The 20,547-nt window shown below is 37.0% G+C and overlaps 1 protein-coding gene across 1 annotated transcript in view; it reads left to right on the top strand.

Moving 5' to 3' along the window:
* The first annotated feature begins 154 nt into the window (after positions 1 to 154).
* LOC116324328 (ribonuclease inhibitor-like) overlaps positions 155 to 20,547 on the top strand; it is a 73,796-nt gene continuing 53,403 nt past the window's right edge. The window contains exon 1 of the mRNA XM_039603390.1: positions 155 to 259. The gene's annotated coding sequence lies outside the window, so the exon portion shown is untranslated. The remainder of the gene's footprint in view (positions 260 to 20,547) is intronic.

Here is a 20,547-nt window from a genome sequence, read left to right as displayed (position 1 = left end):
AATAATAATAAAAAAGCCTTTATTATTAGAGTAATGCCTGAATCTACTCAGAGACAGAGACAACAGAGGTGTTGATGGCAGATTCACATGAACTGAATTTTTTTTCAAGTGCTCTTATTGTGAAAAGATTTGCCTCCTCCCCCCCTCCCTGTCCTGCTTCCGGTGGAGTCTCGCCTCCTTCCAGGAAGCAGCTTACCTTTTTGTCCGTGTTTAGTGTCCAGGTATGGAGTGGAGCTTGTTGTTGGTGTGTGAAGAAACTGTAAGTTTGCTTTGTTTCCTCCTTTAGCAGTTTGTCTTTAGGAACTTTATTGTTTGTTCAGCTCATGTTTGATTTCTTCACACAACAAACTGTGTGTCTTTTTATTTCCGGTCTCTCCATTAAAGTCAGTGTGTAAGGTTTACCTGGCTAACATCAGCTGTGTGCAGCTTAGTTCCAGCACTAGTGATGGGTAGATGAGGCCTCGTGAAGCGTTTCAACACATTCCCCAAACTGTATCGACACTGTGTCGACACAGTGTTGCTGTTTTGCTCCATATTGACACCTGCTGGACCTTAAATATCATTGCAGGCAACTTACTTGAGACTCACAACAGACACTGATTCAATGACCTAGTCATACTTGTACACTGTAAGGTATTGTATTTTCCATGGAATCATTTTATATCTTTTATATTGCAAATATTGTAGACATCTTTAAAATATATTGTGAATGACATTAAGTGAAAATTAAAATGAAAGTATTGTGAATATAATATTACCCATTTAAATGTAATTGACTCAGAGTTTATTATAAATTTCCATCCAGAAAAATAAGTTTATCCATTGTTTTTGCATTCAGTCTATTGCGGGTTTTTTTTTTTTTTTTTTGGCACCATTTCCCCAGCTTTGGAAAACTCACAGGCACAGATGAAGCTGGGGTACATAAAAACTGTAAAGTCAGGTGGAAAAGGTTCTGATAAGATGTCTTCCTATTCCCCCAGTACGTTAAAGGATCCTCTGATCTTGGAATGTTTCTCTCCGACACTCTCCACAATACTAAGGGGTTGGCAGTCCTTTATAATAAAATTCAGGACTGCCTGGCCCAGAACAGTCTTCCTAGATGCTTGATTTCAAAATAATAAAACACATAATTAAAAAAAATATGATAAAGCTGTTCAGTGTCTATATAGGCCGACCTGTGTTCATTCTCGGTGTGTTTGTCTCCTCATTTTCATGTTTGGCTCTGTAATGCCTAAACACTGAGGAGGTGTTCTGATAGATTACACTGAAACAAAGACAGACAAACTATTACCTTATTTCCAGTTAAAAGATCAAAATGATCCCACACAGCAGAAACAATTCTTGTTCTTTCGGGCTCCATTTTGTTATGGAGAGATGTGTATTTTTGTTTTTTATCTTTGCGAGAGTAATTTTGTGGGGGGTTTTTTGGTGGTGACTCATTCCGTTGGCAGATGCGGATGCGGTACCTTTTAAACACAGCTTGGCGCGTTGGCAATGAGCGATACAGCAGCTGTAACGATCACGTGACTTTTTCTTAAAGCGACGCACGCACCGATACAGGCTTCACTCTGTGAGCTTGATACAAGCGTCGGTGCGTCAGTGTTGCTGGACCCATCACTATCCAGCACAAACCTGCTGCACCACAGTAACGGGCTCACAGCTGGACCGACGAGGCTGAGTGTGTCCGCCATTCTGAGCTACGTTCGTGTTTGTGTACTTACAGTTTGTACTTTGTGAGTTCACTCAGAAGCTGTGTCCCAATTCAGGGACCGCATGCTTCGGAGTACCCGCGCTTCGCGGACTACTTGGGGCCGGTGTTCCAGATTAACTGGCGCTTAGATTAACTGGATTTGGTCGAACAGATGTGTGGCAGACTTGCGTTTCAGGAGCTGCTACCGACAAACCAGCAAAAAAACGCCAAATGTGTCATCTGTGACACTTGTGAGGTTATCTCAAACACACTCCGTCAGCCTTGATGCTGTTGAACAACAAAATGTTTAAAAATGTGGCGAGTTTGATATTCTCATGCACGACGCGATCGCGAAAACAGAAAACAACTAGAAAAATTTGCATTTCCTGCGAAAATGCAGTGTGGATGCTGTAATGCTGAAGCTGTCTGCTGAAACTAGCAGAAAAAGCTGAAAAGTTGCAGAATTTGTAAAAACTTTGCAGAAGCAAAGGAACTTTGCTAAAATGTAGTAACTTAGCAGAACTGCAATATCTTAGAGGAAACATAATACTTGGCAGAAATACAATACCATAGCAGAACTTAGCAGAAATATTGTAACTTACCAGAAACACGATAACTTCTCAAAAATACAAGAATTTAGGAGAAATAGTATAAGATAACAGAAAGAATATATTTAGCCAAACATTCTTAAACATTACAGAAATACTATGATTTAGAAAAACAGTACAACATAGCAGAAATGCTGCGATTTACCAGAGACACTGTAATTTACTACTAATATTGAAATTAAAAAAAAAATACTATGTTTTAGCACAAATACTGTAATTTGACAGAAATACTATCATTCGGCAGAAATACTATGTTTCAGCAGAAATACTTTGGTTTAGCACAAATATTATAACATAGCAGTAATACAATTATATAGCAGAAATGCTATATTTAGAAAAAAAATATAATATAGTAGAAATACTATGATTTAGCAGAAATACTGTAATCAGCACATATACTGTAACATGACAGAAATTCCTCCACTTAGTAGTAATACTATAACATAAAACAAATGTTATGATTTGGCACAAAAACCATAATTTGGCAAAATACTATGATTTAGCAGAAATACTATGATTGAGCAGAAGTACTAAGATGTAGTAAAAGTACTTTGATTTAACAGAAATACAATTATGGAGGAGTAATACTTTAAAATGGGAGAAATATTGATACACACACACATACACAGAGCCTAAAGGGAACAGTATTTGTGCCATGGAGTGTTAAGAAGAATCTGAGGTCCATATTAGAAAAGCTGCTAAAATCATAAAAGTTTGCAGAATTGTAATAAATGATGAATATGAATTAGTGGTCTGTGATAGTGTATTAATTTGTAGGGAAAAAAAAACATGTTGCCCAAGGTGTAATTGAACCCACGACCTTTGGGTTGCAGACCTGTGTCATTACCAACTGCGCCACTGGGAAAGAGAGCGAGCGTCTGGAAAACAGGGTGATGAGCAGTCAGAATTAGATTGGTGTGAGAGCTTAAAAACGCTGTTTTTTGAGTTACAAAACGTCGTGTAACTCAAAAACTAGGTGGACTAGAAGCATAATTCTTGTACTGGGTGAATCAGCGGACTTTCGTGTACTTTGACTGTGATTTGCATTGCTCTTTGTACATCTGTCGCTGAGATATGACGAGAGAAGAAAGGGCAGACCTCAGATATGATTGGCTGGCTGGGAAGCCGTGCAGGCCCTGATATGTAAATTTTATATGTATCAGTCCTCACAGAGGATTAGCTGCCTGGGGACCTGGCAGAAATATATACAAATAGTATGATTAAGCATAAATACTACATTTAGTAGAAATACTATGTTTTAGCACAAATACTATAAAATGGCAGAAATACTATAATTAAGCAGAAATACTATATTTGGCAGAAACACTATATTTAGTACAAATCCTATGAAATAGCAGAAATAGTATGATTTAGCAGAAATGCTGTATTTGGCACAAATCTCATAAAATAGCAGAAATAGTATGATTTAGCAGAAATGCTGTATTTAGCACAACTACTGAAAAGCAGCAGAAATGCTATGACTTAGCACAACAGTAATAACTTATACAAAAATTGGAAAAGCAAAATGGACAGCTGGAAAAATCCTGAACATGCTAAGGGTCCCTCAAATCTAATTGTTAATTGAAAAAAAAAAAAATCAGCAAAAAAAGTATAACAGTCACACAATCACAAATATGGGCACATATGGAAACACACATGCACAGAGAGACACACACAGGATCAAATTCAGTCAACCAGTCTAAATATATTGAATTTAAGTGATATAATAAGATGCTCCCATCAAAAGGCTCTCTCTCGCTCTCTCTCTCACACACACACACACACACACACACAGAGCCTAAAGGGAACAGTATTTGTGCCATGGAGTGTTAAGAAGAATCTGAGGTCCATATTAGAAAAGCTGCTAAAATCATAAAAGTTTGCAGAATTGTAATAAATGATGAATATGAATTAGTGGTCTGTGATAGTGTATTAATTTGTAGGGAAAAAAAAACATGTTGCCCAAGGTGTAATTGAACCCACGACCTTTGGGTTGCAGACCTGTGTCATTACCAACTGCGCCACTGGGAAAGAGAGCGAGCGTCTGGAAAACAGGGTGATGAGCAGTCAGAATTAGATTGCGGTGAGAGGCGAAAAACGCCATTTTTTGCAGTTACAAAACGTCGTGTAACTCAAAAACTAGGTGGACTAGAAGCATAATTCTTGTACTGGGTGAATCAGCGTACTTTGGTGTACTTTGACTGTGATTTGCATTGCTCTTTGTACATCTGTCGCTGAGATATGACGAGAGAAGAAAGGGCAGACCCCAGATATGATTGGCTGGCTGGGAAGCCGTGCAGGCCCTGATATGTATTTGCATGTATCAGTCCTCACAGAGGATTAGCTGCCTGGGGACCTGGCAGAAATATATAGAAATAGTACGATTAAGCATAAATACTACATTTTTTAGAAAAACTATATTAAGCACAAATCCTATAAAAAGCAGAAATACTATATTAAGCAATATAAATATCCTCTAAAAATCCTATAAAAAGCAGTAAAACTGTACTATGATTTGGTAGAAAAACCCTAATTAATCAAAAATACTAAATTTGGCAGAAATAGCATCCATCCATCCATCCATTCGCTTCCGCTTATCCTTTTCAGGGTCGCGGGGGGCGCTGGAGCCTATCCCAGCTGTCATAGGGCGAGAGGCGGGGTACACCCTGGACAGGCCGCCAGTCTGTCGCAGGGCCAACACACAGGGACAAACAACCAGAAGCACAGCAGAAATAGCAGAAACACTATATTTAGCACAAATCTTATGAAATAGCAGAAAGAGTATGATTTAGCAGAAATGCTGTATTTAGCACAAATACTGAAAAGCAGCAGAAATGCTATGACTCAACACAATAGTAATAACTTAAATAGAAAAATTGGAAAAGCAAAATGGACAGCTGAAAGAATCCTGAACATGCTAAGGGTCCCTCAAATGTAATTGTTAAATGAAAAAATCAGCAAAAAAAGTATAACAGTGACACAATCACAAATATGGACACATATGGAAACACACATGCACAGAGAGACACACACAGGATCAAATTCAGTCAACCAGTCTAAATATATTGAATTTAAATCATATAATAAGATGCTCCCATAAAAACTCTCTCTCGCCCTCCCTTTCTCTCTCTCTCTCACACACACACACACACACACACACACACACACACACACACACACACACACACACACACAGGGAGAGACAAGCAAGTTTCTAGGTCAGTCAAGCAGCCTGGGAGCTGCTAAATTTGAATCCACCAATCAGAGAGGCTGTGTACTTTTTCCCGCCAAAACAGGTGCAGCCGTTTTTACACACTCAGCACAGAGAGAGACAGGATTTCTGCAGTGTATTTCTCATAGTGAGGATTCCTCTCAAACAAATGGCCATAATTTCCTAACCGTAGGGGCTAGAACGGTCATTCTTACACCGTTTTGTTCAGAAGAGATGGGGGAATCTTCAAGTGTTAACAATTTATCATTAAAATATGAATTATTAAAGATATTTGACTTCTAATGCACCATAACTGAGTAGAGGCGAAGCAAAAACTGCCTTGACCTGCCCTCAAACAACGCTTTCTAACTCTAAATCTATTTGGAGTATCGATATCATTCTTTCACCGTAAGAGACAGCAGGCTTTGGTGAACAGTCATGGAAATTTTCAGGTCTTTGTGGAAATCTATCAAAAAGATATGACGAGAGAAAAAAGTGGTTCATTTCCAGAGTTTGAAAGCTGAAGAAATCTGAGCGAAGGACGAATTTCCTACCCTCAAACAAGTCTAACTCATTTCAGAACGGTAATAGGTGAGAAAAAAATTCTTGAATTGTGAGCGTCAGGAGTGTCTGAAGATATACGGGGACAAGCCTCATGTTTTAACTTCGCTTCGTTAAGGAGATATGACGATTCGAATATGCCTCTCATTAGAGAAATCAAGCGATGATTTTGAACAAACTCTCCATTGACTTTCTATGGAGAGTTTTCTGACTTTGTGTTGGTCTGAGGAGATTTGCCAAGATTCCATAAATCTCACAACAATGATAGTGACATTTTCTGAAAGCCAGCAAAAATACCTACGTTTTGATGTATAATTTGTGTGGGTTGAGTGAAAATTGAGCGAGTAGCAAGAAGTTGTTCGGACATGAAGAGAAAATTGCCAAAGGTACAGTGGCTCACTTAGAACCAACTGCATAGCAACCATAACAACGCATGTATTTTGTGAAAAATCACAAAGATGAAACTCAAAACTTAAAGAGGGATAAGATGAAAACGGTAACAGATATGAAAAAGCTGAATCATTCATGAATAGCCCAATAATTTGTGAACATTTTAAAATTTGAATGGTTGTTCTAGGCGAAAGTATGAGAAAGTAGTTAGGTTTCAAAAAAGAGTAAGTTTTAGCAGAATTGCGGAAGTTTCCCATTCATTTCAATGGGACAAATTAAAGGAAAAAAGCTTAATATTTTAAAAAGTATAAGAGCAGAAAATACCAAAAGTCATAGCCGGGATTAGCAGAAATAGCAGAATAGTTTAAAATTTGAACGGCAAAAATCGGCTGAAAATTGTGGAAGTAGATAAGGTCCAAAAAACGTACGGAAGCAACTTGAAGATGAAGAATAATAATAAAGAACTAGAAAAATTTGCATTTCCTGCGAAAATGCAGTGTGGATGCTGGAACGCTGAAGCTGTCTGCTGAAACTAGCTGAAAAAGCTGAAAAGTTGCAGAAATTGTAAAAACTTTGCAGAAGCAAAGGAACTTTGCTAAAATGTAGTAACTTAGCAGAACTGTAATATATTAGAGGAAACATAATACTTGGCAGAAATAAAATAGCATAGCAGAACTTAGCAGAAATGTTGTAACTTACCAGAAACATGATAACTTCTCAAAAATACAGGAATTTAGGAGAAATAGTATAAGATAACAGAAAGAATATATTTAGCGAAACATTCTTAAACATTACAGAAATACTATGATTTAGAAAAACAGTACAACATAGCAGAAATGCTGTGATTTACCAGAGACACTGTAATATACTATGAATATTGTAATTTTATATAACTACTATCATTTAGCAAAAATACTCCAGTTTAGCACAAATATTATAATATAGCAGAAACACTATTCTATAGCAGAAATGCTATATTTAGAAAGAAAAATATAATATAGTAGAAATACTATGATTTAGCAGAAATCCTACAATATAGCTTAATAACAATGATTTAGAACAGATAATATGATTGAGTAGAATAGTAATAACTTAAGTGAAAATATTGGAACGGTAAAATGATAAGCTGAATAAAAAGGAACATGGTTAAGTTTGCTCAAAACTAATTTTTGTTCACCTGTTAAAAAATAAAATAAAAATACATTTAGAAAAAAAAATAAGAACAGCCAACAGATACACAAAATCAAATATGGATACACAAATCACCAAATACACAGAAAATCAAATATGGATACACAAATGTACAGAGAGAGACAAACACACAGGGTCTATGCCAGTCAACCAGTCTGAATATATTATATTTTTATCCACCAATGAGATGCTGCCCTAAAAAGGTCTTTGTGTGTGTATGTATGTGTCTCTCTCTCTCTCTCTCACACACACAACACACACACACACACACACACACACACACACACACACACACACACAGAGGGAGAGAAAATCAAGTTTCTAGGTCAGTCAAGCAGCCTGGGAGCTGCTAAATTTAAATCCACCAATCAGAGAGGCTGTGTACTTTTTCCCGCCAAAACTGGTGCACCTGCTTACACACACACAGCACAGAGAGAGACAGGAATTGTGCTGTCTATTTTCCATAGTGAGGACTCCCCTCAAACAAACAGCCATAATTTCCTAACCGTAGGGGCTAGAACGGTCATTCTTACACCGTTTTGTTCAGAAGACATGGGGGAATCTTGAAATGTTGACCATTTAAAATAAAAATATGAAATATTAGAGATATATGACATAGATGATTGGTTGGCTTAGAAGCCACGAAGGTCCCAATATGCAAATTTGAATGTGCCAGGCCTCATATATGATTGGCTGGCTGGGAAGCCGTCCAAGTCCTGATATGTAAATTTTAATATTACAGTCCTTACAGAGGACTGACTCCCTGGGGACCTGGCAGAAATATATAGAAATACAATGATTACCCAGAAATACTGCATTTAGTAGAAATACTATGTTTTAGCACAAATACTATAAAATGGCAGAAATACTATAATTAAGCAGAAATATTATATTAAGTACAAATCCTATAAAATAGCAGAAATAGTATGATTTAGCACAAATGCTGTATTTAGCACAAATCTTATAAAATAGCAGAAATAGTATGATTTAGCAGAAATGCTGTATTTAGCACAAATACTGAAAAGCAGAAGAAATGCTATGACTTAGCACAATAGTAATAACTTAAATAGAAAAATTGGAAAAGCAAAATGAACAGCTGAAAAAAGTCCCACAATCACAAATATGGACACATATGGAAACACACAAGCACAGAGAGACACACAGGATCAAATTCAGTCAACCAGTCTAAATATATTGAATTTAAATCATACAATAAGATGCTCCCATAAAAACTCTCTCTCGCCCTCTCTTTCTCTCTCTCTCTGTCTCACACACACACACACACACACACACACACACACAAACAGGGAGAGAAAATCAAGTTTCTAGGTCAGTCAAGCAGCCTGGGAGCTGCTAAATTTGAATCCACCAATCAGAGAGGCTGTGTACTTTTTCCCGCCAAAACAGGTGCACCTCTTTTTACACACACGCAGCACAGAGACAGGATTTGTGCTGTCTACTTTTCATAGTCAAGATTCCCCTCAAACAAATGGCTATAATTTCCTAACCGTAGGGGTCAGAACGGTCATTCTTACACCGTTTTGTTCAGAAGAGATGGGGGAATCTTACAGTGTTGACAATTTATCATTAAAATATGAATTATTAAAGATATTTGACTTGTAATGCACCATAACTGAGTAGAGGCAAAGCGAAAACTGCCTTGACTTGCCCTCAAACAATGCTTTGTCACTCTAAATCTATTTGGAGTATCGATATCATTCTTTCACCGTAAGAGGCAGCAGGCTTTGGTGAACAGTCATGGAAATTTTCAGGTCTCTGTGGAAATCCATCAAAAAGATATGACGAGAGAAAAAAATTGCCTCATTTCCAGAGTTTGAAATCTGAAGAAATCTGAGCGAGGGACGAATTTCCTACCCTCAAACAAACCCAATTCATGGCCAAATGGTAATAGGTGAGAAAGAATTTCTTGAATTGTGAGCGTCAGGAGTGTCTGAAGATATATTGGCACAAGCCTCATGTCTTAACTTCGCTGCGTTCAGGAGATATGAAGATTTGAAAATGCCTCTCATTAGAGAAATCCAGCACTGATTTTGAACAAACTCTCCATTGACTTTCTATGCAGTTTCCAGACTTTGTGTTGGTCTGAGGAGATTTGCCACAATTCTATTGTACAGAAATACTGTAATCAGCACATATACTGTAACATGACAGAAATTTCTCTACTTAGTAGTAATACTATAACATAACACAAATATTATGATTTGGCACAAAAACCATGACTTGGCAAAATACTATGATTGAGCAGAAGTACTAAGATGTAGTAAAAGTACTTTGATTTAACAGAAATACAATTATGGAGGAGTAATACTTTAAAATGGGAGAAATATTGATACACACACACATACACAGAGCCTAAAGGGAACAGTATTTGTGCCATGGAGTGTTAACAAGAATCTGAGGTCCATATTAGAAAAGCTGGTAAAATCATAAAAGTTTGCAGAATTGTAATAAATGATCAATATGAATTAGTGGTCTATGATAGTGTAGTAAATTGTAGGTAAAAAAACATGTTGACCAAGGTGTAATTGAACCCACGACCTTTGGGTTGCAGACCTGTGTCATTACAAACTGTGCCACTGGGAAAGAGAACGAGCGCCTGGAAAACAGGGTGATGAGCAGTCAGAATTAGATCGCGGTGAGAGGCAAAGAGTGCCATTTTTTGGAGTTACAAAACGTCATGTAACTCAAAAACTAGATGGACTAGAAGCATAATTCTTATACTGGGTGAATCAGCGGACTTTGGTGTACTTTGACTGTGATTTGCATTGCTCTTTGTACATCTGTCGCTGAGATATGACGAGAGAAGAAAGGGCAGACCTCAGATATGATTGGCTGGCTGGGAAGCCGTGCAGGCCCTGATATGTAAATTTTATATGTATCAGTCCTCACAGAGGATTAGCTGCCTGGGGACCTGGCAGAAATATATACAAATAGTATGATTAAGCATAAATACTACATTTAGTAGAAATACTATGTTTTAGCACAAATACTATAAAATGGCAGAAATACTATAATTAAGCAGAAATACTATATTTGGCAGAAACACTATATTTAGTACTAATCTTATGAAATAGCAGAAATAGTATGATTTAGCAGAAATGCTGTATTTGGCACAAATCTCATAAAATAGCAGAAATAGTATGATTTAGCAGAAATGCTGTATTTAGCACAAATACTGAAAAGCAGCAGAAATGCTATGACTTAGCACAACAGTAATAACTTATAGAAAAATTGGAAAAGCAAAATGGACAACTGGAAAAATCCTGAACATGCTAAGGGTCCCTCAAATCTAATTGTTAATTGAAAAAAAACAAATCAGCAAAAAAAGTATAACAGTCACACAATCACAAATATGGGCACATATGGAAACACACATGCACAGAGAGACACACACAGGACCAAATTCAGTCAACCAGTCTAAATATATTGATTTTAAGTGATATAATAAGATGCTCCCATCAAAAGGCTCTCTCTCGCTCGCTCTCTCTCTCACACACACACACACACACACACACACACACACACACACACACACACACACACACACACACACAGAGCCTAAAGGGAACAGTATTTGTGCCATGGAGTGTTAACAAGAATCTGAGGTCCACATTACAAAAGCTGCTAAAATCATAAAAGGTTGCAGAATTGTAATAAATGATGAATATGAATTAGTGGTCTGTGATAGTGTATTAATTTGTAGGGAAAAAACACATGTTGCCCAAGATGTAATTGAACCCACGACCTTTGGGTTGCAGACCTGTGTCATTACCAACTGTGCCACTGGGAAAGAGAGCGAGCGCCTGGAAAACAGGGTGATGAGCAGTCAGAATCAGATTGCGGTGAGAGGCGAAAAACGCCGTTTTTTGCAGTTACAAAACGTCGTGTAACTCAAAAACTAGATGGACTAGAAGCATAATTCTTGTACTGGGTGAATCAGCGTACTTTTCGTGTACTTTGACTGTGATTTGCATTGCTCTTTGTACATCTGTCGCTGAGATATGACGAGAGAAGAAAGGGCAGACCCCAGATATGATTGGCTGGCTGGGAAGCCGTGCAGGCCCTGATATGTATTTGTATGTATCAGTCCTCACAGAAGATTAGCTGCCTGGGGACCTGGCAGAAATATATAGAAATAGTATGATTAAGCATAAATACTACATTTTTAGAAAAACTATATTAAGCACAAATCCTATAAAAAGCAGAAATACTATATTAAGCAATATAAATATCCTCTAAAAATCCTATAAAAAGCAGTAAAACTGTACTATGATTTGGTAGAAAAACCCTAATTAATCAAAAATACTAAATTTGGCAGAAATAGCAGAAACACTATATTTAGCACAATTCTTATGAAATAGCAGAAAGAGTATGATTTAGCAGAAATGCTGTATTTAGCACAAATCTCATAAAATAGCAGACATAGTATGATTTTGCAGAAATGCTGTATTTAGCACAAATACTGAAAAGCAGCAGAAATGCTATGACTCAACACAATAGTAATAACTTAAATAGAAAAATTGGAAAAGCAAAATGGACAGCTGAAAGAATCCTGAACATGCTAAGGGTCCCTCAAATGTAATTGTTAAATGAAAAAAATCAGCAAAAAAAAAGTATAACAGTGACACAATCACAAATATGGGCACATATGGAAACACACATGCACAGAGAGACACACACAGGATCAAATTCAGTCAACCAGTCTAAATATATTGAATTTAAATCATATAATAAGATGCTCCCATAAAAACTCTCTCTCGCCCTCTCTTTCTCTCTCTCTCTGTCACACACACACACACACACACACACACAAGATCCAATTCAGTCAACCAGTCTAAATATATTGAATTTAAATCTTACAATGAGATCATCCCATAAAAACTCTCTCTCTCTCTCTCTTTCTCTCGCTCTCTGTCTCACACACACACACACACACACACACAGAGACACACACACAGACACAGGGAGAGAGAAGTAAGTTTCTAGCTCAGTCAAGCAGCCTGGGAGCTGCTGAATTTGAATCCACCAATCAGAGAGCCTGTGCACTTTTTCCCGCCAAAACAGGTGCACGCAGCACAGAGAGACACAGGATTTTTGCAGTCTATTTCTCATAATGACGACTCCCCTCAAACAAATGACCATAATTTTCTAACCGTAGGGGCTAGAACGGTCATTCTTACACCGTTTTGTTCAGAAGAGATGGGGGAATCTTAAAGTGTTAACAATTTATCATTAAAATATGAATTATTAAAGATATTTGACTTCTAATGCACCATAAATGAGTAGAGGCGAAGCAAAAACTGCCTTGACCTGCCCTCAAACAACGCTTTCTAACTCTAAATCTATTTGGAGTATCGACATCATTCTTTCACCGTAAGAGACAGCCGGCTTTGGTGAACAGTCATGGAAATTTTCAGGTCTGTGTTGAAATCCATCAAAAAGATATGACGAGAGAAAAAGTGGTTCATTTCCAGAGTTTGAAATCTGAAGAAATCTGAGCAAAGGACTAATTTCCTACCCTCAAACAAGTCTAACTCATTTCAGAACGGTAATAGGTGAGAAAGAAATTCTTGAATTGTGAGCGTCAGGAGTGTCTGAAGATATATTGGGACAAGCCTTATGTCTTAACTTCGCTTCATTAAGGAGATATGGCGATTCGAAAATGCCTCTCATTACAGAAATCAAGCGGTGATTTTGAACAAACTCTCCATTGACTTTCTATGGAGAGTTTTAAGACTTTGTGTTGGTCTGAGGAGATTTGCCAAAATTCTATAAATCCCACAACCATGATAGTGACATTTTCTGAAAGCCAGCAAAAATACCTACGTTTTGATGTATAATTTGTGGAAGTTGAGTGACAATTGAGCAAGTAGCAAGAAGTTGTTCGGACATGAAGAGAAAATTGCCAAAGGTACAGTGGCTCACTTAGAACCAAGTGCATAGCAACCATAACAACGCATGTATTTTGTGAAAGATCACAAAGATGAAACTCAAAACTTAAAGAGGGATAAGATGAAAACGGTAACAGATATGAAAAAGCTGAATCATTCATGAATAGCCCAATAATTTGTGAACATTTTAAAATTTGAATGGTTGTTCTAGGCGAAAGTATGAGAAAGTAGTTAAGTTTAAAAAGTGTAAGTTTTAGAAGAATTGCGGAAGTTTCCCATTCATTTCAATGGGACAAATTAAAGAAAAAAGCTTAATATTTTAAAAAGTATAATAGCAGAAAATACCAAAAATCATAGCTGGAATTAGCAGAAATAGCAGAATAGTTTAAAATTTGAACGGTGAAAATCGGCTGAAAATTGTTAAAGTAGTTAAACGCCGAAAAACGTACGGAAGCAACTTGAAAAGAACTAGAGAAAATTTGCATTTCCTGCGAAAATGCAGTGTGGATGCTTTAAAGCTGAAGCTGTCTGCTGAAAATAGTTGAAAATAGCTGAAGAAGCTGAAGAAATCAAAGTCAGTGTTTAAAAAGTTGTTGAAATTTAATAACGTTGCAGAACAACATCAAGTAAAACAAAATGTAATAACTTAGAAGAAATGCAATAACTTAGAAGAAACATCACAATTCAGCAGAAATGTTGTAGTTTACCAGAAGCTACAACTTAGCAGAAATGTAATAATTTAGAATAACATAACATAACATAACATAACAAACAAAAAGTAGTGTAACCTAGCAAAAATAATATAATTTAGTAGAAAATTAAAAACTTAGCAGAAATATTACAAGTTATCAGAACTGCTATAATTTTGCAGAAATGTAATAATTAGGCAAAACTGTCAACAGATAACAGCTGAAAAGGCTGAAGTAACCTCAAAGTTACTTTTTAACTGTTAAAATTACCAGAAACACTAGAAAAGGAAGAAAATCAGCCAGCAGATAAACTGATGTGGAACAAAACCAAGGTAAAATTGCAGAGTTTACACAGCTGGTGAAATCTAAAATGGCAAAAAACCAAAAAAAAAAAAAGAAAACCCACACAAACAACATTTAGGTAATAAATGCACAAGATGCTGCGGTCAGAGATAAAACACCCAAAAATAATGTTATTGAAATGCCAAAGAGTGGAAGAAAGTTTAGAAAGTAGAAAACCAGTAGTAGAAAAGTAGAACATTCAAATACTTTTAGAAACATATGATACAAAATATTTATTCAGTTGTTTCCAATGATTACAATAATGGCAAACAGAAATAAAAATCCCATTTGGGATAAACAGAAAAATATTAATAGAAAATGCAAATCAAATGAATCTAACATCTATACAAACAATTGAAGCATCTGTTGGAATTGTGAACATATCCTTGTTTGCCATGTTTATGTTTATGGCCCTAAGATGCGCAGACACATGATAGGCTATTAACTGCAAAAATATACACATATGCGCATATACGCAAGTGAGAGACAAAAATATATCCTCTGATTTGCTGGAGTTTTGTGTAAATACCATTTGGCAAGGATAAACAACATGTTCCAATGCCACATTAAAATTTTCATAAGCTTCATTTTTTCAATTAGTTTACAGTTTCCTGATTTTATGATAAATGTGGTACCAATCTACAAAAATACTGTCGAAATGAAGTCCACATTGTGATATATTTGAGGTGTAGAGAGTCACACAGCTGAACAATCGATGTGCATATTTAAAGAAACAGGGATCAAATAAAGAACATTATTGTGGAATAAATTACAGTGAAAATAATCACTGCTTTGCGTTATAGAGTGACTTATGATGAGGTATTAATTGGGTTAACTTTACCTTTAACAGCTTTTCTCATAGTGCTGTGACCAGGATGAAATCCATCATAAAGTAACTGTAAACAGTAGAACCATTAGCATGAATGTTATGGTTCTACTCTGATCAAAACTCAAGTCAGCTGTGTGACCTGATATAAAATGATAAAGAGGAACACATATAAATGGATGTGACCTTTATGAACTTTTCAAAATGACTTTATATGTCTGACCCATTATCTATATATATTAGAGCAGATGTGGAAAACCACTGTTAGACCTACTCTATATTAATGTAGTTACTGACACCCCATACTAAGGCAGGATTCATACAAACACACATTATTTATTCTCTTAAACATTTTCTTTTTCACATTTTGAGATTGTGTAATTTCTATAAAGAATATGTGTAATGGTTCAATAGATATAGTTATTTAAATGTCCATAATAATCACATGATCATTTTTGTACATCCTACAATTCAAGATTTAGAGCTGTGTGTTTGTATGAATTCAGCTTGCTATACTTATAGACTTAGATATATTAATCCACTATTTACCCAAACAATGTAACTTGTTTGGGTAAATAAATTGGGTTTGTCCTACAAAATAATTATTCAACAATAAAAAAAAAAAAACACAAAAACATCTAGACATTAATCCAGAGTTCAGTTTCATATGTCTGATATTGTTTGTTAAATCTGGTGACACAAACACAGTCAAAAATTCATTGCTAGCGTGACATGTGGTCCTTTTTTGTCTTTGACCAATGATATGCTGGTTACTTGGACCAGTTTAGTATTTCCTGTCACAGAGGAATGTTAAATCCAAAGAAGACAAAACTGAAAAAAATATGTTAATTGCAAACATGTTTTTGCTTAGTCAAATGATTGAAATCACTTGAAACTGTCACCTTAAAACCTCATTGTAAATATCATCACAAACAGATGTTTTCCACACAGTTAACAAAGCTCCACCACATCTGATAACTGCATATAAATGTAAAAAAAAAAAATAAAAATAAAAAATAAAACAATTAACACAAGGGAAGACTTTTGATTTAATAACTAAGCTTAAAATAAGTGTTACCTTTGAATATTTGTGGGAAAAATCTGATGCTACCCCAAGAATACAAAGCCACACTGGAAACGATAACAGGCTTGCAGCCCTCTGTCTTCCTGGAGTGAGGTGCCTGATCAGTAGCAGTGAGTTGACAGAAGTCGGTGTCTGTAAGGGTGGCCAAGCACTGATACTCTGTCCACTTGCGTGAGAGTCTAAGAAGCTGGAATGCAGGCACACTGTACGAGCTTGTAAAAAAAAAAAAAATACAGAAAAAGGAACATTTTATTTGTGTTAACTAGAAATAAGTTATAAAATGAACAATGTTGAAATACCTTATAGGTGCTGCAGGCCACATAACCAGAATCCAGAGCAATCTCACACTCACATGATGGTGAGGAAAGACATGAGCTCTGCAATGAGGTTTGAATGTTTCAGTTGGGACAGTGAAGAACTCAGAAGACAGCAATACCTGCACAGAGAGACAGAGTAGAAAAAGCATAGATTTGTAATCCATAATGTGAATTAAAACTCAAAAAGTGTTAACAAGTATAATCATTTGAGTGTGTAATTCTTTATGCAATAAACAGGATTTAAATTAATTAAATGAATTAAAAGCACTGACATTTTTTAATCAAAGATAAAGAATCATACCTCTCTCTGCTCTGAGGATCACTGAGCATCTCTGACAGGAAATACAGTTTCCTCAGTATGAGTCATCATTGATGGTCTCAGAGGTGTGTAGTGTGGCAGCATGATGATGGTCTCCAGATCAGGCAGGAGGTCAGGTGATGGTGTGTCATCTTCTCCATTGAAGACACACTGGTATGGCAGTTCATAACACAGCAGTCTCCTTGTGGCATGTAGTTATCTGTGCAGTCCAGCACTGATGGATCAGGTTTGGCTCAGCAGTTCATGAAGATGGTGTTAAGATGTTGTTGTTTCAGCTGAGGATGGTGAAGTTCGAAGGTTTTCCCACAAAGGAGACAGGACTGTGTGTGCCCTGTCTGAAAAAATACATCTACAAAACATAAAGTGCTTTTAACACCACCAACCCACCCTCCCCACCCACCCATCTCAGCCCCAAGTGTCTATGTAATGCTGGTATGGGGTGTCAGTTACTAAATCTAATTAGTGCGTCAGAAAGCGGGGCTACACCTAAAGCCCCCGCTTTCTGATGTCTTTGTTAATTAGCAGCTTTTTCCAGCTGCTCAGAGATTCTGACTTGGCCTTTATCCACCCAAACCCAAACCCACCCGGATAAAGGCCAAGTCAGAAAATGGATGCAGAAACTTTCCATGTACTTCTAAATCAGTTTTTATACATATTCTGTAAGCTATAAAAATGTTTTTCTCTACATAATGAATCATTATAGACATCTCTGGTAGCCTAAAGATAGTTTAAAACTTTTAACATTTTTACCTGTAAAACATGATAAGCAAAACCTCATTCATCCCAAAAACATTTGATTCTACAAAATTTACTATAATCAAGAAAATATAATTGTCTGTTATTATTCATGTGACCCATAATAAATACCTGCATTTATCTGGGATTTATTTACTATTTCCTATTTGAAAGCCCTTTGAGGGAAGCTCTCGTTTGTTGAGCTACATACGTCACAGTAAAAAAAGTATCAAAAAGGAGATGACAATTAACATCCATGAAAAATGCATTAGTAGATTTAGTCATTTAAAACATGAGAATAAAAATAAATTATGTCCGTTTAATACTTTTTGCAGCATATTTCAGATCTGAGCTGCATGATAACAGAAAGCAGATCTCCGGCTCTGCATGAAGTACAGCCATGATTTGGTGAAATGATTAATAACATTGCAATAAGAAAGGGTCTTCTTACAGACAGAGTAGGGAAGACAATATGAAGAAATATAATTATTCAATGAAAATCTTTTCATGCTCTACAAAAATAAACTCTGTAACAAACATGATCTGTAATTGTTTCAAAACTCACCAGACGACTTCATGATTGGCTGGAGGACAGGACACAAAACACAGGGTTGTGGTAACTGTAATATGTTCTCAGGACACCTGAATAGAGACTTTTCTGTGGCTGAGAAACAAAAATGAGGTCAAGCAGGGTGTTCTTGTCTGTAGTGGCAGAAGTGATCAGCTGTGAATACCCTCTCGACTGAAACTGCTCCAGAATCTGTTTCCTTCCACTCTGTAACTGGTTCTCATTAAAATCTCCACACACAATTATTGGGTGACAGTCCATTATTTCAAGTGAATCTAAAAGACTTACCAGGTTTTGCATGAATGGTGTCAAACTGTAGTCAGGAGGTCTGTACACAACCGCAATGAGCGCAGGGAATGGAGCCTGAACCTTTAACACTAAGAACTCAAGATCAGTGACATTATGCAGATACTGTTTTACCTGAACCTGAAAATGATTCCTCAAATACACAACAACTCCACCACCACTTCTGCTGGCCATGTGAGGAAAGTTTGTGTAGGACACATGTCTGTTGCGTTTGAACATGGTGTAGCCGTCCAAATGAAGACTGTCTGCAACAAAGGAGCCTTTGAGGTGAGACTCTGTGAGACACAAAACATCTGCTAAACACATTTCATGATGACTCTTGATGTCACTGATGTGAGATGGCAAACCCTCCGTATTGTGATGGATCAGTGTAAGAGTGTCAGGTCTGCTGGCTGTTTCTCTGACCTGAAGAAGAGGCATCATTTCTTCAACATTGGCTTGTCTCATGGTTTGAGCGCTGCAGTTACCTCGGGATTGGCATAAATCTTGTTCTCATCCAAGTCCTGCAAATAGAGTCCACTGAGAGACGTCACCCTGCTGAGAGCAACATAAGCCATACCTGGTTCAAAAATGTTCCTCATTGAAACTACAGCTGTCTGTGTTGTAAGACCCTGAGTTTTGTGAATTGTGCAGGCGAATGCTAGCTTTACAGGAAACTGTCTGCGCATCGCTCCTTTAAACTTCAGACTCTCCTCTGCTCTCTCAATGTAAACCAGATCATCAGATGCTGCATTAGCACTGCGGTTGTGTCTCATAGGCTGCCGGTTGTCCATTCTGAGCCCCAGTTTAATTATTTGTCCATCATTTTCAGATCTCACCACCTTTATCAGTATACCAAAAGCACCATTGACTAAACCGTTTAGTGTGTCCAAGTTTCTGGTCAGCATCACTCGGGCTCCTTCAGCAACATTCAGGGTGTCGGGTAAATCATTTTGCCCACCTGTAAATGGTTTGTCTCTTCGTGCCATTCTGCCTGTACGTTTATCCTTCTGGAAATCGTCTGCATTGATGATTATAATGTTTGAATGAAGCTTCTTGAGCGTATCTGTGTTGTGGGATTCAACATTCTTGTTGGTGGCATAAATGTGTAAGACCTCAGTTGGACATTCTTCTGGTGCAGTCACAGCCTGTGACAACAAATCTCTGTCGCACTGAGAAAGCTCATCTGTCTTTTCTTTGATTCTAATCCTGTTCAGCATCTCTGCAAAGGCCACATCATCTTTCTGACGCATGATCTCTGTTAGAGTGATCATCTGAAAATGTTCCTGCCATAGGTCAATCTGTTCTGGATCATAAACACAGAGAGGCTTAGACTGTCGCACTGGTGGCAGCTGGTAAAAATCTCCAACAGCTAAAACTGACATTCCACCAAAAGGTCTCTGAGTGCCTTTGATTTGTTTCAGTCTTGCATCCACATAAGCAAAAAGGGGTTTTGAAACCATTGAAATCTCATCAATAACAATAATTTCAGCATTCATAAGCTCAGATCTGACTTCATCCAGTTGGTTACCAAGTCCTTGAATGGGTGGTTTCAGACTCCTGGGTAGTTTGAGTAGGGAATGTAATGTAGAGCCATTGATAGAAAAAGCTGCTGTCCCGGTAAATGACGTCAGTAAAACAGTTGGATTTGATATGTCAGCTTCTTCTGCATTAGCAGGAGTCTGCTCAGGATCTTTGATGCTTCAGAGTGAATACATTTAATCAGATGTGACTTTCCAGTTCCTGCACCACCGTTGATATAGAAGAAAAATGGATCTGGGTTTAAACCACAAACTCGCTGAATACACCAGTCTCTTAT

This window comes from Oreochromis aureus, linkage group 3 (genome assembly GCF_013358895.1).
Source record: "Oreochromis aureus strain Israel breed Guangdong linkage group 3, ZZ_aureus, whole genome shotgun sequence".
Lineage (NCBI taxonomy): Eukaryota > Metazoa > Chordata > Actinopteri > Cichliformes > Cichlidae > Oreochromis > Oreochromis aureus.
Note: the sequence above shows the minus strand (reverse complement) of the source record. Positions and strands in the feature narration are given on the sequence as shown.